At 39.2% G+C, this 18,737-nt stretch overlaps 1 long non-coding RNA gene across 1 annotated transcript in view; it reads left to right on the forward strand.

The window, feature by feature from the left end:
• The first annotated feature begins 2,014 nt into the window (after nt 1-2,014).
• The window catches only part of LOC133327238 (uncharacterized), a 66,259-nt gene continuing 49,536 nt past the window's right edge, over nt 2,015-18,737 (forward strand). The window contains exon 1 of the long non-coding RNA XR_009754221.1: nt 2,015-2,141. This is a non-coding gene — a long non-coding RNA (uncharacterized LOC133327238). The remainder of the gene's footprint in view (nt 2,142-18,737) is intronic.

Consider the following 18,737-nt stretch of genomic DNA (forward strand, 5'->3'; position numbering starts at 1 on the left):
AATATTAGAACAAAAGAAAAAAAGCAAAAGACAAGAAATTTGGGTGGCTCTTGAGTGTGGAGTGCAGGGGACATTATTTCATTTAATGGTTGTATGATACGGCAGCTAAAGAACGGAACAACCAAAAAACACATATTTGTGAGTTTGTGTGTAATATTTGCTGCCGAAGAAACGCACGTGGATGCATTAGCCCAGCTGATAGATCGTAGAATGTACTTAAGAAGGTAATAATAAAACAAACAAAAAGAACCAACAAACTTGACTCGTTGGTAAGGGTGTGTGTTAGGGAGGCGCGGACGAATAAACACATGTATTCAGTGCTTTGTTGTTGTGACGATTTGTATTACAAGCATGCTGTTTTTGCATGATAATGGAAAAACAAAGCATAGAACTCATTAACAGTCAATTGGTGAATTGAAGAAGGATGCTATTAGTGACATGCAGATTCAGTTTGTCAAATTTGGTAATCAAATCACCTATGCGAACTTTAATATAGCAGTACATTCGATGTAAATATATATTTGATTGGATGTAAACATATATATGTTTGTATATGAACATATATATGTTTGGATGTGAAGATATATATGTTTGGATGTAAACATATATATGTTTGGGACCCAAGCATATATATGTTTGCTGCAAAATATTTTTGGAACATATGTTAGAGAGGCGTTTTTTTCCTCCGAGTATTAATATTCATCCAAGATTCAGGTTAGCCACCATATATCGGTACCCCCAGTATTCGGTATATTCGACACGTTTTCCAACCAACTTGGATATAGTTTTCTATAATACAGCACATGTTTAAGATTGACACAAGTTTAAGGGTAGCCCCATATAATGATGGACCCAATATGAGGATTTTTGACGCGTTTTTCAATAAAATTGGCTGCAATATGGGTTCTCATAACGGTATCACTACATCTCCGCATTAAAAATTATAATTATTGTCCCAAGTCGTTTATTGATGTTTTTGTTATTTGGGTGCCACTCGTAATTCCGGAATACCTCAGCCGATCAATCAAAATTCGGTAGTGTTGATGTTTAATTTGTACTGTGTTACTGCAAAACACTCATACGAAATTCGACTGTGTATGTTGCTATAAGCACAACATTTTATTAGCGGGCAAAAAAAGGCCTTTGTCCACCAAGGGGTAAGCCAGAAAATACTATAGTTTCGGATCTCGCTACAGATCCTCACCAGTTCTCTAAGTTTGCTGTTGGAATATTCCTCCCAGAAAATATTTATATTTTTTTTTGCAAAAAAAAAACACAAACAGAAGTTTCCTGCAATTTTCATAAGTAATGTAATGCCATTTTTTTATAACACAGCAAAATTTTCCTCTATTATTCGGAACCACTCCGCTGTGCTAATTGACTGCGAACATTTACTGTTGGATTCCAGTCCAATTACTGCTTTGAAACAATCCTTCACATACGGGAAATGTTTTTTTTTGGACACGCATAATATGATTCGGTTGTTTTTTTCTGCTGATGTCCGGACCAACCCATATGTTTGTTATCGAAGAATATTTTTATTTTTTTGGTGCAAGTAGTATTCTACAATCTGTTCGAGTGGATATAACATTCACCATATCAACAGGAAGTAACCCATATGCATTGAATTACCGACAACAATGGGACAGTCGATTGTTGATGTCTTTATAAGCCCACAGTGGGTTTCTTCAGATTTGTTTAGACAGATCTCAATCCATTTTTGACAAAACCCCCGCCCTTTCCAGCAAAACTCTATTGTCGTTTTTTGTTCTTTTTTCTCTCGTTAATATTAGCAATTTAGTGATTAATTTAGTTGTTTCAGTGGCACATGCCTTCGAACCTGTATGGTATATTTTTTTCAGAATTCTACTACACGAGCTGTTTCAATTTAATGTATGCAGAGCCATTAAAGCTTTGAAATTACAATTTCTTGAATTTTGTTTATGATAAGTTAAATGTGAAGGTTACGTAATGGCAATTGACAAATCTATTAATAACATATATTTTCTAGGTTTCGCGTATTCTGTCATCGATTATGTAATCACAGTAACTTTGGCAATTTCATTCTATGTTGCATAATGTTTTCATCTGCTATGCTAGCAGCGGAAAATCCTTTAAAAGCTGACGCTAGTAGGAATATTGTAAGTTCATACCATAATATACGGTTTCAGTAAAAATGTTTATTATATATACTATGATCTAATGGAAACACATAATTTTTGTGTTTATTTAAATTTATTCACGTAAAATATTTATACTATATAAAAATATATAAATGTTTTTTTCTAAATCTATAAGACAAGCTCCAATAAAGAAAGATTTGTTGATGTCCCAAAAACTTTAATAATATAAGGCAGCAAACCTATGGCTCGCAGATTTTGGCATTTCTTATGTTTTTATCTTTTGAGATAGTATTATTACCTTGGCAGTTTTCCATGCTACGACAAGATAGGCTACGCACATATCGTTGTGCAAAAGGTAATATTGTTTATATTTTTTGTTTGAATTGTAACGTAAATTTCTACTACGCAGTTTATTCGAATAACTTCACAACAACAACTACTGTATAGATTTTTGTACCTCCTTTTATTTCCTCTTTCATTTATGACGTTTGTTAAACGTCATCATTGATGATCGCTTAATTCCTCTTTCTTTGTTACTCCCTCGCCTGTATATGTGCTGTTGTTATTGTTCACTCAATGTAAGTTTGTATGTGTTTGTTGCATTGGTTGATTGTTCGTATTCTAGGTGTTACCAGATCGCCTAGAAACTTCTGTAGCGACAGGCAAGGCTCATATAAATAGGGGAAATGGCAAGGCAGTGAGTCAGTTGTGAATCAGATCGCGAATTTAAACCGTCAAGTAAAGTGCAAAGTAAAGTTGTGTCAATAAAATCATTGTAATATTCGTAATCAGAAAGAACCCGCATTTTATTTAGTACGAACTGTATTGGGAAATAATACAACGTCTACACGGGATTAAGTAAAATCCAAGAACGTAACAATTGGCGTCAGAAGTGGGATTACGATAATACTACGATGAACTTTAAGGATCTACGAGTGGAAGACTTGAAGAAGGGGCTCAATACATTGGAATTGTCCTCTACTGGCAACAAGGCTGAACTACAAAAACGTCTGTTGGATGAGTTCGAGCGCCGTGGTATGAACATCGATACATACGAGTTTGACAGTAAGGATGAAGTGGATTTATCGGAAATGGGCGAATCCAATGGTGGGGAAGTCTCGTCAGTAGCTGCCAGGGGTGACGATTTCAGAGAAATGCTGGCTAAAATGTTTGAGGAAAATTCCAGAAAGTTAGTAGAAAACACGAGACGAATGTTCGAACAGAATTCCAGAAAGTTAGATGAACTCAAGGCAGAGAATTGTAGAATGAACGAGAAATTCGAGAACATTACAGAAGTTATTAGAAGGAGAGTGGAAACCGTGGAGGTCCAAATTAAAGAGTTTGACAAGAAAGTGCAGTCGGTTGACGAGAAGATTCTGTCTGTGGATGAGAAATTTCAGGCCCACGACCACAGGTTTACGAATCTGGAGAAGAAAATGTCGGAACTGGAAATTAAAGGTGGTCCGGTGCGAGTTCCTGATAACACACTAAAAATCAAACCTCCTGTATTCGACGGCTCTACGCCATTCAATGTTTTCAAGTTACAGTTCGAGACAGTGTTAACTCGATCAAGGACGCCATGAGGCAGGTAATAGAAGAAACAAAGTTAGTAGGGATGACCAAGCCCAGGATTAGATGCTACAACTGCGATAAAGCAGGTCATATTGCGCGCGAATGCAGAGCTAAGCGCAAACGATCCAGGTCATTGTCACCACCTCCAACGAAAGATGGTAAAAGAATGGCTCAACAGTCCACCAATGAGTCACCGTTAAACTAAATCGAGCCAGTCCAGCGGGGCATGAACTGGCTCCCATCGACGATGGCCCCACAATCTCCATAGCAATAGTACAACAGAAAAGTGACAACCTAACAACAACTGGGTACATCAATGGTGACAAGCTAGTTCTGACGTTAGATACTGGCGCATCAAAGTCCATCATAAGATCAGTTCTGGTAAAGGGAAAAATAACGCAACTTTATGGAGTCAGACTGCGCACAACAACGGGGGAGCCCGCGGCAGTACACGGCAAGATTACCCTGAGACTAACTATTGCCAATGATTGCCTTTGGTATCAATCTGGATATGAAAGAGCGTGTGATGACCTGGTCTAACGTCGAAATTCCGTTAAACGTGGGCTACGATGAAAGTACACCCATTAGGCGTATGACTACGGACCATCCAGAGATAATACCGCCCTGTGCCGAAGCAATAATATGGCTACCAATGAATGGAGATTGTGGAGCCGAGAAGTTGTGGGTGGTGGAACCAGCAGAAAAAATAAACAGTAACATCCTAATAGCGAATGTCCTGGTGAAAAACAACAAGGACGGATTGATTCCTGTTAGAGTTTTGAACCTGTCAAACAAGCAAGAGCAAATTTGCCAATTTTCCGAAGTTGGACAATGCACACCAGCTGAAGCTGTAATTAATTTGGAAACTAGCACCGAAAAGCCAGCAGCCATGGAGAAGAAGCACCTCGACGGCTACATAAAAGAGTGGACACACCAATTATCACCTTCCGAGAGGAACAAGGCTAAGCAGCTATTATGGAAATATGCCTCTACCTTTGCGTTGACAAAAGAGCACCAAGGAAGAACATCAGTGGTGAAGCATGAAATCCATACAGCAGACGCGAGACCCATTAAACAGCCTCCAAGAAGTGTTCCCCTGGCAAAAAGAGACGAGGTCCAGAAGCTGATAAGTGAAATGGAAAAGAGTGGTGTAATAGAACCATCGTCAAGTCTATGGTGCTCCCCAGTGGTCTTGGTTAAGAAGAAAGACGGAAGCACCCGATTTTGTGTGGACTACCGAAAGTTGAATGATGTCACCAAGAAAGACAGCTATCCGCTCCCAAGAATCGACGACACATTGGACACATTAGCCGGGACGTCATGGTTCTCCACCCTCGACCTGCAGAGTGGGTACTGGCAAGTAGAGATCGCCGAGAAAGATAAAGAGAAAACAGCGTTTGGCGTTAATGGGGGTCTCTGGCAGTTCAATGTCATGCCATTCGGACTCTGCACCGTCCCGGCTACATTTGAAAGGCTGATGGAGCGTGTGTTAAAAGGGCTGCAGTGGAAGTCGTGCCTCATATACCTGAATGACATCATAGTCATGGGACGCAACTTCGACGAACACATCAAGAACTTAAAGGATGTTCTACAGCAGCTTTCGTCTTCAGGCCTCAAGTTAAACCCAAAGAAGTGCAGTCTCTTCCAACGAGAGGTGAAGTTTCTGCGGCACCACGTGACGCCGGAGGGCATATCGACGGATAAGGAGAAAATTCAAGCCGTCAGAGATTGGCCGCAGCCCGAAATCTCCATGAGCTGCGAAGCTTTCTGGGTCTCTGCACCTACTACCGTCGATTTGTCCCAAATTTTGCCAACATCGCCGCCTGTCTACACCGCTTGACGCAAACAGGCCAGAGGTTTCAGTGTGGCAACGACCAAGAAGAGGCATTCAGAGAGCTCAAAGACATGCTATGTAGAGCCCCCATTTTGGCATACCCTATACCTGGCGGCAAGTTTGCTCTGGACACAGACGCACGTGCGTGCGGCATCGGTGGCGTCCTTTCCCAGGAAATCGACGGACAGGAAAAAGTCATCGGGTACTACAGCCGGACATTGTCGAAGCCTGAGAGGAATTACTGTGTGACGAGGAGAGAGCAGCTTGATGTCCTTGAGAGCGTTAAACACTACCACAAATACCTATATGGCCAGCATTTTCTGCTGACGACCAACCACGTTGTTCTCCAATGGGTGCTGCAGTTTAAGAATCCGGAAGGTCAACTAGCCCGTTGGATTGAGAGGCTCCAGAGCACAGAAAAGGCGGAAAACACGGTAATGCTGATGCCCAGTCTCGTCGGCCATGCAAGGTAGAATGCAGGCTTTGCTCAAAGGCTGAGAATAAAGAGAATATCGTTGATGACCGACTATTGAAGTTTGAGTCGGGTGAAGATTGGTCGACGGAACAACGAAAAGATCCCATTCTGGGCAAAATAATTTCGGCCATAGAAACGGGCAAGCGACCTAGTCGCAAAGAAATTACCTCCGAAAGCCCTCTTTTAAAATACTATTGGGCCCAGTGGGACAGTCTACTTATAATAGATGGTTGCTTATATCGCAAATGGGAAAGTGAGGACGGTAAAGCTCACCGGAACTTGATCGTCGTCCCAGACTTCAAAATAAGAGATGTCTTGTCGGAGTTTCACGATGGGCCAAGTGGAGGACATCTTGGCATAGCAAAAACCGCTGAAAAGGTAAAGCAGAGATTCTACAAGGTCGGCTGTCAAAAATCCATTGCCGACTGGATTGCCAATTGTGAAAGGTGCGTAAGAGGTCCAACACGGAAGAGTCGAGGCTACATGCAGCAGTATAATTCGGTAGCCCCTTTTGAAAGAATCGCAATGGATGTAGCTGGACCGTTCCCAATAAGTGACTCTGGGAACCGGTATGTCTTAGTGGTCATGGATTACTTCAGCAAATGGCCAGAGGTTTATGCTATCCCAAATCAAGAAGCCAGGACAATTGTGGATGTGTTCAGCAAAAATTGGATTTGTCGCTATGGTGTTCCATCGGAGGTTCATTCCGATCAAGGTAGGAACTTTGAATAAGCGATCTTCAAGGAAATGTGTGACTCCTACGGAATCAAGAAAACCAGAACGACGCCCCTACATCCACAATCAGATGGCGTGGTGGAAAGATTCAATCGTACCCTGGAAGAACATCTACGGAAAGTGGTGGACAGTGGCCAACGAGACTGGGATGAGCATATTCCAAAGTTTTGATTGGCTTATAGATAGGCCATTCATGATTCCACATCCCGGAGCCCAGCCAAAGTTCTGTTCGGAAATGAATTAAAGCTACCTGGCGATTTGATATTCGGTGCTACCCCAAACGACGATGTGAACCAAGAAGAAGACACTCAAAACTCTTTTTGTAAAGTCCACGATGCAGTTCGCCATCGAATAAAAATGGTTAGCAACCGCATGAAGGCAAGGTAAGATCGAGCGGCAAATACCGCGTGTGACATACGTACGCACAGCTAGTCGTGGCTACCTATTTCTTAATTTACATACGTATCGTCGCTTTGTTGTTCTGACTAGTTTGTCAGCCAGTCACTTACATGCGAATAGATACACACACAAAGTGTTTCGTTTGTTTATGGGGCCGTCTTCACAACGCGTCGCGGATTCCCTTTTTTATAATCGGTCAAAGTTCATTAACGGGAATACCTTACAAATAAATAATAGTTTTATGTTTGTTGAGGCGAGGGGTTTGGTCTACTCCTCGCCGTGGTGGTGTGTGTGTGGTTGGGGTGTTCAATGTATTAACTCAAGGGAGCGGGGTGCAGGCGACAACAACAGAACTCCCAAGCAGTTAATGGCGTATGGTAAAGAAAAGAAAGGTCGAAAGAAATAAAACGCAAGAATGATTAGTTTAATAATCTTAATAAAAGACTTGGTTTATTGGTGGTATTCTTTTCTTAAAACAACAAATAAATTACTTCTTGTAATTTATGGTGGCTGCGCTGAGACCTGTTAATAACGCGTAGACGTTACTTCTACGGTTAGACGACCAGTTAACTCTAAGGAGGTTAAACGACAAGTGAACGCTGTGGTTCGTGCAATCAAAGAGGATTGCGGTGATCGCTGAGGATCGGTTGTCGTTTACTACTACATTAACACATTCCAATGGGAGAAAAGGTCAAGCAAGGAGAGCAAAACAGCAACAACCACCGCTCGTTGGCATCTGCACTCTACGGTCTCCGCTGAGGGAACTTGCCGAGGAGATGCCCGTGGTGTCAATCAGCAGACGTGATTGACTGAGCTCAGGAAGTTGAGTCAGAACGTATCAAACTTATACATTCCGGCCCCCTTGCTACGACCCCAAAGTAGCAATTAACAATTAAAATGATTCAGATTTCAAGTGAGCTTCAATGTACATGTTACAAATTTAGCAAACGACACGAGTTTTGTAAACGAGTGATTTGTATATTTATAGGATAAGGTGATCGATTTCTATTATGGGTGGGAGATTAGGTGGCAGGAACTGAACCGGTCAGTATATACCCGAATATAGACTTTTGGGCCAGCAACGATTTTAAAACTAATTTTGGTGGTTCAGCTTCCAGTATTTGGGGGTAAAGATCAGCACCAAGTAGAAAATCTATTGGGCTGCCGTCAAAGGTGTCAGCTAAATCTAAAGGAATTTTAGATTTCAAGGTTGAAATAGGAGGATGTGAAAACAATTTCCCCTTGACATTAGGCCGAACAAATGCCTTTGCGTCAACAATTTTAGACGAATTTTTGGGGGAAGACAACTTAAGAGAACACATTTCTCTTGGTGTAGCATGGTTGGATTCTTTCTTCGAATTACTAGAAATGCCAAGTGCATTTTTAAGTTTTTTGCTTACAACAGATACCTTGGAAGAAGGATCAATAATAGAACGAACAGGGTGTGTTTTTCCATTTTGAACAATATTTACTACTGCTGTTCCTAAGAGAACATTGGTATCTTGGGAGGGGTGAGGTATCGGTGGATTTACAACTTTCTTATTCGAAGAAGGGTGAGACAAATTAGATGCTCGGCTTTTGACTTTAGTAAAAGCCGGAGTAAGTTTTTCCGAAGAACGGGGCAACAAAGTCTGTTCTCGACTTTTGACCTTTGTAAAAGCCGGAGGTGAATTGGAGGGAACAGCAACTTTATTAATTGGTGGCCGTGAAGAAGGCTGTGGTGCCTTTGCTTGCATGTAGTGCAACTATGTTTACTATTGCACGTTTTGACTACATGTCCACGAGACAAACAATTTACACAACATTTATTTTTCTTTACAATCGAGAATTTGTCCTCAAACGAAAGTTTTAGAAACTGGGGGCAGAGTCGAAGATAATGGCTCTGATTAGGACAAATGGAGCAAGAAGTTTTGGAGGGTGAATTTAAAGCTTGAGGTGGGGTAACACATTTTGCATGATGTGCCGACAACAATTTTTTGGTTGAGTTTGGAGTAGCGCTACTAGAATGTGGCAACTTTCTAGAGGAGATTGGAGAAGTCATTTTCTTTGGCAACGACAACATATTTTTGGTGGAGAGGATGTGTTCTAAGCAAGTCAATGTTTGTATCCTCTCTGTGAGGAATGCGTCTAATTCTATCCAAGAGGACAACGACGATTTAGTTTTTATACTTTGCTCCCAAAGAGTCAAAGTCAATTTTGGCAATCGCTGCAAGTAAATGTAAACAACAATCGGATCCCAATGATCCGTGGTAACGTCGTAGACTGACATTGCAGCAAGGCAACTATTTATCCCTCGTTGGATAGTTTTAAGGCCAGAAATAGTTTCAAAGTCTAAGGAGGGGATTTCAAACAAATATTTGAGATGACAATTTACCACAATTCGTTTATTGTCATACGTATCAGACAAAGCTTTCCACGCTAAAGGGAAACTACAATTGGTGAGTGGAAATCTGGAAACGATCTCACGAGCCTCACCGGTGGTCTTCTGTATTAGGTGACAGAGACGTTCAATGTCTGATATTTGAGAATTATTTACAAATATGGTGGTGAACAGATCCCGGAAAGTGGGCCAAGATATGAAATCGCCCGAGAAAACTTCAATGTCGATAGGTGGAACAACTAGACTATGCTTATCGACAGATGGATTTGTGTAGCCATTGGTGGTGGAAGAATTTTGAAATTCACAAGCAATTATAGGAGTGGTGGACTGCACAGAATTCGAAGTTGAAGGTGGAGACAAGGTGATAGGTGACATATAATTGTGACAATTTGGTGGAGATGGTGAACTCGGTGGAGATGAAACTGGTTGAGATTGTGAAATTGGTTGAGCTATAGCAGGGGAACAATTACTCACAAGACTTTGAAGGCGATTGAGATGCCGGTTTATGGTGGATAGATACCAAGAATACGCAATAAATGCTGTATTATATTTTTCCTCGACGACATCAATTATATCACACTGTGCATTCTGAGATGTCGCAAGGTTTTGCATAGGTGCACTTTACTTTGTCCCATAACTCTCGAATTTCTGTATTGCGAATTTCGAGGTTGTATACAGAATACTCGGATTCTGGAATTCTGTCAAAGAATTCCACACTTTTTAGGACAATGTCAGTGGCTCTATTGAAGCGGATGAGAGGCGTTATCAACATTTTTCAAGGTAAAGGGGAAAGGAAACTCAGTATGTAATATATAAAAATGCCGCAAGATGAAAACTCCAACAAATTATTGGGGGATAAAAGTTAAAATCCAACAAAGATAGCTATAGCCCAAAAGATAATTCAGCAAAACTCCCAAAATGGACAAAAATTTTAAAATATTTCAAAGTCTATATTAAAGCAGTACAAAGTGAAGACAATTTTGATGAATTTCTTCACGATGCCAAACTACTTTAAAAAGACCACAAAAAACAAGTATTTTTTTCAAATTTCCTCAAAATAAACCATTTCTACCAATTGTAGGGTGTAGTTGAAGAGGTGAATGCAAATAATAAAGTAAAGAAAACAATAATATATCCCCTGAGCAAAATTAATGTGTTGAAACACAACCACAATAGATTTAATTGTCACAAAACAATATTTTTAGCAAGTAATTTTGCTTGGGTATATGTAACCACAACCGATTGTAGGGTGCAAATGTCCAAAATATGTAGATAATTCTACAACAAGATTTCAAATATACAAAGTTGTGGAGTAGAACACGACTACAATGAATAAAATTTGCCAAACTAATAGGAAAAACAAGTATTTCCTTACTCCGAATAATGTACGAAATTACCAAGTGTTGGGTGCAAAAGTCCAAAAAATGCTGAAAGCCTTCCAAAATGACTAATCTGCAATGCTTTTAATTGAAAACAACAAAAAAAGGGAGAAATATTTAAAAAAAATAATATTTTTCACAAGCACTTTTTATGCTTCGATTGTGTGCAATAGCTGCCGAATGTAGGGTGCAAATGTCCAACAATCTAAAAACCCCTACTACCAATCAGTATTTATTTAAAATAATTCGAAAATATATTTTAATATAATTGTTTTTGAAAATTCACAATCTTGCCGCTTGGTACCACTGTGCTGTAGTGTGGTGAATAACGAATATCACACAAAACGGAATAAAACACAAGCGACGCTAGCAGCGAAATGTCTATGCGTAAGCAGCTACGCACTCACACAACACACGACGCGAGAAACGATCCAACAGTGAGAGTTGGATTCGACAACAATTGTTGGTATATTTTCTGTTATACCAAGGTGACGCTAGAAATAGGCGCGTGGAATACACATGTGTTGTTATTGCAAAATGACAATGCAAATTCTGCAGTGAGAACTGACCAACGTTAGAACAATAATAACAACAGAAGAATGTTTGGTTGGTGATGGATCGAAACAACAAATAAACCAAACAACGTGATCGTGGGCTGTTAGGGTGATTGTTGTTATTGTATATTTGGTAATGCAATAGATTTAAGGTCTTCGTAGGGGACACGAAGTCAAAAATTTTACTAGTCGTACTTGTCGAAAGTGCAAACAGAGACAAATAAAACACAAGCGACGCTAGCAGCGAAATGTCTATGCGTAAGCAGCTACGCACTCACACAACACACGACAACAATTGTTGGTATATTTTCTGTTATACCAAGGTGACGCTAGAAATTGGCGCGTGGAATACACATGTGTTGTTATTGCAAAATGACAATGCAAATTCTGCAGTGAGAACTGACCAACGTTAGAACAATAATAACAACAGAAGAATGGTTGGTGATGGATCGAAACAACAAATAAACCAAACAACGTGATCGTGGGCTGTTAGGGTGATTGTTGTTATTGTATATTTGGTAATGCAAATTTAGAATAAATGAATAACAACAGCAAAGAATCGTTTGGTTGGGGAATAATACAACAACAAATAAACCAAACGAAAAATAGGAGGAGAAGAGTTTTTTATGTTGTTATTGCAAATATTAGAATGTAATTTCTTTACTTGGATAACAAAGGAGGGGAATAACAACAAGACGACTAAAATGACTTAAATCACACAGCGAATGAGAACAGGAGATGTGTGTTGCTATGGTGATATTAAAAATATGAAATTCAGAGCAAACAAAAATAGCAACAACAAAGATTTGTTCTCCAATGATCAACAATGATTTTTATGATCACTACAACAGACAATAGCAACAAATGTGGACTGTATTTAGGTGAATAGGCGAACGATTGAAATCACACGCGTAGGGATAATTGGAAGCTGACCAATGCCAAATTTAATATTGTTAGAAATTAACAAACAAAAAGACTAACACACGAGGTAGCTCAATTTTGACGAAATCTGAGTTTACGTACCTGGTGTTAGTGTGGTGTTTTGTTGATGTGGTGATGAGATGAGAGGTGATTTAAAATAATTTCTCCGTCAGCAACAAGAACAACTAGGTGACTTGCTTCTATCTGGCTCGATACGACCAAATGTTGAGGCGAGGGGTTTGGTCTACTCCTCGCCGTGGTGGTGTGTGTGTGTGGTTGGGGTGTTCAATGTATTAACTCAAGGGAGCGGGGTGCAGGCGACAACAAGAGAACTCCCAAGCAGTTAATGGCGTATGGTAAAGAAAAGAAAGTTCAAAAGAAATAAAACGCAAGAATGATTAGTTTAATAATCTTAATAAAAGACTTGGTTTATTGGTGGTATTCTTTTCTTAAAACAACAAATAAATTACCTCTTGTAATTTATGGTGGCGGCGCTGAGACCTGTTAAAAACGCGTAGACGTTACTTCTACGGTTAGACGACCAGTTAACTCTAAGGAGGTTAAACGACAAGTGAACGCTGTGGTTCGTGCAATCAAAGAGGATTACGGTGATCGCTGAGGATCGGTTGTCGTTTACTACTACATTAACATATTACAATGGGAGAAAAGGTCAAGCAAGGAGAGCAAAACAGCAACAACCACCGCTCGGTGGCATCTGCACTCTACGGTCTCCGCTAAGGAACTTGCAGAGGAGATGCCCGTGGTGTCAATCAGCAAACGTGATTGACTGAGCTCGAGAAGTTGAGTCAGAACGTATCAAACTTATACAATTTTTGTTTTCCTTTTTCGACAAATTTTCTCTAAATATAGTTTAAATTCAATAATTCGTTGTTGTAAAATTAGTCGAAAAACTACTTTTCATTCGCCTTTCATAGCGTTCATATTGTTTTGAATATTTTCTTCTTTAAAACTATACAAATATATATTCATATAAACGCGTGTGACATACGTACGCACAGCCCATTCATGGGTACCTATTTCTTAATTTACATACGTACGTATTGTTACATATTCCATCGTCGTCGCAGCGTTAAATCAAAATCGACTCTTTCTTCTTGGAAAGAGTTAGATGTATTCTTAACAGAGAGAATTCGTAATCTTCTGTTTTTGCATGAAATGAGAAATGTTAATACTGTATAACATTCGAAGAATAGAAAAATGTCCGTTTCTCCTCCATGTGCAACATCTACACCTCGCTCGTCGTATGATTCTTGTTGCATTATTCGTCCATATTGCTATCGGTTCTTAAATTGTACACCTACCAATAGATTTAAGGTCTTCGTAGGGGACACGAAGTCAAAAATTTTACTAGTCGTACTTGTCGAAAGTGCAAACAGAGACATTATAATCTATTGCACAGAGATAGCTCTATTGTGATCGCTCCGAGTCAGATGGTAACTCAAACAAATTCTAATTTAATGTCTTCGGCACCAGTTTTTCGACCACGAAATTTAAATGATAATGGTTGTTCGTCTTCTTCCGCTGTAATTCGTTCGCCCGCAACGGACACTGCTATTCGACAAACATTTCACGCCACGCAGAACAAGGCAGTTCTAATGGCAACAACCATGGTCAATATTGTTAAACATTTTGCTTGTTTTCCTGCTCGGGCGCTTCTGAGTCATCTTTCATTTCCGAACGACTTCAGAAAAAATTGAAATTGCCTGGAGTAGCCATTGGAATCTGTCTGCTTATCACTATTACATCCTTGTAGTAGTCTGAGGCTGACAGATTTCAAGGGACTTTTGTTTATATTTTGGTGTTGCTCCACCATTTGGCATATTTGCGTAAACAAACGTTGTATTATTACTTGTATAACTTTCGTTGTAACCTGACTGGCCAAACATATTGTTGTGATCACCAAGGCTTTATTGTAAGCCACCGCAGATATCGTTGTGTTTTAAGGTAATATCGTTACCAATCAATAAATATCGGTATTGGTCGAACCTTTTATTAATAAAACTATAGTGTTTTATTTTCTATTTACATGCTTTATTTTGGCTCCTGAGTACTATCGTGTACTGGATCTTTTAGGAGAGCCTCTCACTGCACAGTACATGTCAACACCTAAGTCCCTATAGTGCGGGCTTAACAACGATTCTGCAGTAATAAAAAATCCGTTGAAACTGTCGTTGATGACCTCCTTTGATTTATTGACTGAGATAAAATGCGTAATGATATATTTTTTAAATTAATAATAAGTTTTCATAGAAATACATTTTAAGAAGTCATTTTCTAAATTTAAATGATTGTGGTTATTGCCATCAATCTCTTTATATAAATAAACAGATTCTAATAATGCTGCTATTGTATCCAAGATTTGTATTTGATCTTCGACAATGTACTTATTTTCGTTATCGATTTTCTGTAATTGTTTATAATATGTACCTGCATTTTCATTCTGTAAAGTTATTTCTAGATAAGAAATATTGAACGGATATGTATTTCTAAACTGTTTATTAAGTTCCTGCAACTTGGAGTGATACCGAGTAGCAAAAAAAAAACGCAAAAGTAAAAAAGAGAGAAGCGAAATAGTGTTTAGTGGATATTTTCAAACCTTTATTTGTAAAGTAAATTAGTTTCGTGAGAAACAAGACTTTAGTGAGTCGCGCTGAGCAAATGTAGCGTAAACAAGGTCGAGATCACATCGACGACCGTAACACTGGAAAGTCCTCTCTGCATCCGAACTGAGCGAACTCCTACAAACCGAACCAGGCGAATGTGACTCCAGAAGAAGTGCAGAGAAGATTCTACCATTGACTCAAATGAGTGGCCAATTATTGGAATAATAATTGGTATGCTACGGAAAATGTGAACAACATATCTAACATATCCCGCTCACCTTGCAGCGCTACAACGTAATGCAACACCAATTAGACTACATAGCGTCTTATTCCAGGTTAGTATTTACATTGTGAATAAAATGCAGCAATATCTATGGTAGCTCAGTTTTGAGCAATATTTTGTTTAATTCAAGTATGATGATGTATTTTGCTACAACTAATTTTGACAAATGAAACCCAAAGTAATGATTACTATTTCAACTAATTTGTTAACTGTTCGACGAACAATTTAATGTTGGACCTAAAGTGATTGCTCATGACAGAGCACAACGAGTTTTTGAAATTGCATATTACCTAAGTATGATTCCATTCTCTTAAAGTGTGTAATTAAAGTAAATATTAACAAGTAAAAAGTAAAGCGTTAAGTTCGGTCGGACCGAACTTTGGATACCCTCCACCATAGATATGCTAAAAGGTAGTTGAAATGAAAATGTAGGGAAAACAACAAAACATTTCTACAACGCGATTATGTAAACCATAAAGTGAACCATGTTCCAGGAAATGTTGATTTCATCCAACCTGTACCTTTCTTATTATTCTTCCAAACTTAGTTCAGGTTCGAAAATGTGGACTATCGGTATACTCCCTCTGATACCTCCCACACAGGTGCTAGGCCTAAATGCGGGCCATAGTTCATGTATAGTTCACTATCGAACCTTACGTTCTAACTTTATCTCGATATCTTCCGCAGGTTAAATGATTGCGACAGACTCTTACAACCAAACCCAAAACGCGGAACAAATTAGATAACTATTTTAATATAAAAAAGGGGGATATATGGGGACAACCCCAAAAAGGCGGCGAATATAAATAATTTTTGGTAGGGCGATTTGTTACCATATACGACTACCCTTATATGGGGGCTACCCGAAAAAATTGACCTATTTCATAATTTTTTTGTGGAGATATTTAGTACCTATTAAGAAGTCAAAATACTAAATTACAGCCAATTCGATGTAAAAATACGATCAAAACCACCAAAATACTGAAAATTGGAAGGTGCCGTTATATGGAGGCTACCAGAAAAAGTGGACCTATACTCATAATTTTTGTGGAGACATTTAGGGCCCAATAAGAACCCAACGTGCCAAATTTCAGCGAATTCGGTTGAAAACACGGTCAAGAACCCCAAAATACCGAAAATTGGGGGTACCCTTATATGGGAGCTATGCCTAAACGTGGATCTTCGAATCTTGACCTGCCTGCAGACAAAAGACAACCCTATGCCAAATTTCACCACCCTATCTCAATTCCTTCAGAAGAAGCGTGATTACAACACACGGACGGACGGACATGGCTAGATCGTCTTAGAATTTTACCCTGATCAAGAATATATATACTTTATAAGGTCGGAAATGAATATTTCGATGAGTTACAAACGGAATGACAAAATTAATATACCCTCCATACTATGGTGGAGGGTATACAAATATCAAATCAGTGAAGTCTAGCGATAAGACTTGGAGGTAAATCGACTATTATTAGTTGAGTTGGCGAACGAAAGAAGCGACTACGATAGATGCCCCGGTGTATGTTGAACAGTATCCAAAGGGATCTAGAAATTAAGCAAGCAAGTGTCTGTGCGAATCAAGAAAGTAGACAAATTCAGTGACATGATAAACGCGACAAACAATCAACAAACAACAACAATCAGAGCTGCCAAAAGGGAGCAGAACAAGGAAGAAATGATTTCTATGAAACTGACTTAGTTGACAGACGAAGCCACATGCAAAACCTTTGACGATACGACACGCTCTACCAGTAAATAACTTCATATCAAAGGGTATATCGAGTAACTGTTTGTTTCGAAGAAGAGCAACTGAGAACTTTTTTCTGAAGGAAACCAGCACAAATACTTTTAGAGAACCAAATATGTGATAAGAAGTCTAGAAGCGTAAATTGTTTCAATGAAGAATGGAAACAATGCAAAAATGGCAACCAATTGGCAAACGGCAAGAGAATTGGTTGACGTTCAATGTGTGACAGCGTTAGAGACTCTGAGTTTTGGGGAGAAATAAACTTTTCGAAAGCAACGAAGACTAGAAACGAAAATCTATGTAAGTGGTATGAGGATAAAAAGCTAAATGAATTTTGACCGGACACAACGACCATAATTCCTCTCACAGAACATGCCCAACAGTGAACGATGCTTCAATTTGGGAAGTCCCCAGTGTCGGAGTAGTGTTCTGTGGCGAGATTCATCCTCAGCAAAATCCAACGCAGTCCTGAAGACCTGGACTGAGGACGAAGTCATAGGACCAGCCAGAATCCTGCCGAATATCGTGTTGTGGGCTAGAGAACCCGAAGCATTTCATGGCGTCCCTTTCTTTAAGATCTGTGGATACAAACCTGCCGCTAACAACAAAACTACTGGTCTGCAATTGAAGAGGTGAACATCGGCTAGAGGAAGATTGGCAAGCAAGAAGTAAGGTTAGAACTAAGGGGCACTGAAGGAAGCGTTGGCGTAGACACTTAATGATGAATTGAAACGAGAACCGATGTGGAATGAACAAGTACTTTGGAAATGGCGTAGGATGAACTATTTACACCAAAAAAGGTGGCAGAGACTGGCTGAGTGGGCAATTTGAGACGTTTTTGTAAATGTTCCCATATGAATGAAGCCTCTGAGCCAGAGTCGATAAAGCGCACATAAAGGCGGTTGGAATGCGAGAATGATATTTTTTATCATACGATAGACAAAACAACGAGAACAGTAAGTGTTGGGAATCGAACGATAGAACAGTAATAGTGGTGGAGAGAAATAATTTGCTAGTAGATCGAATGCTATAAACAGACGCTAGAAAAAAGCGCGTAGAATATTAGAATATTATTTTCGTTATGTTTATATGAACAAACAAAAAGAGTTGATGTGATATATTAGTTGTTGGTAAATTTGAGATCAACAAACGAAATTAGAATAATGACACACTGAAATTGTTTTTGTAGTTAGTTGTTGTTGTTGTAGCAGCCCTATTGCTTTTACCCAACGGGCTGAAGTGACAGACGTTGGTCGAGTAAGACTCGGGTCGTTTCGGATTGTAGACCCCTTTTTCTCACTAGTGGCTGGCGAGTTGAAAAAGAAATCCAGGTGTATATGTAGCATTTAGTGAGAAATAACAAAAAACACTACACCATAGATTACTAGGAAACAAGTTATTTAGGAAAGTAGGCATTAAGACAATTGTAATTGTGATGTTGCGAAACAAGTAACAACAATATATTTTGTTTTTGTTAAACGAAAGTAAAAAACAACAATACTCGTGGTATGCTCAATATTAAGAAACTGAACTACGTACCCTTGAGTTTATGATGTATTGTTGGTTTGGATGATGATGGTTGCCGTGATACCGAGTAGCAGTGAAACCCAAAAAGTAAAGAAAATCGAAATCGTGCTTAGAAAACATTAAATATAAAAAATCTTTATTTGTAATGTGAATTCGTTTCGTGAGAAACCAGACTTTA

Source organism: Musca vetustissima, unplaced genomic scaffold (assembly GCF_032173495.1).
Source record: "Musca vetustissima isolate MV318-11 ecotype Yass unplaced genomic scaffold, APGP_CSIRO_Mvet_v1 utg2261, whole genome shotgun sequence".
Taxonomy (NCBI): Eukaryota; Metazoa; Arthropoda; class Insecta; order Diptera; family Muscidae; genus Musca; species Musca vetustissima.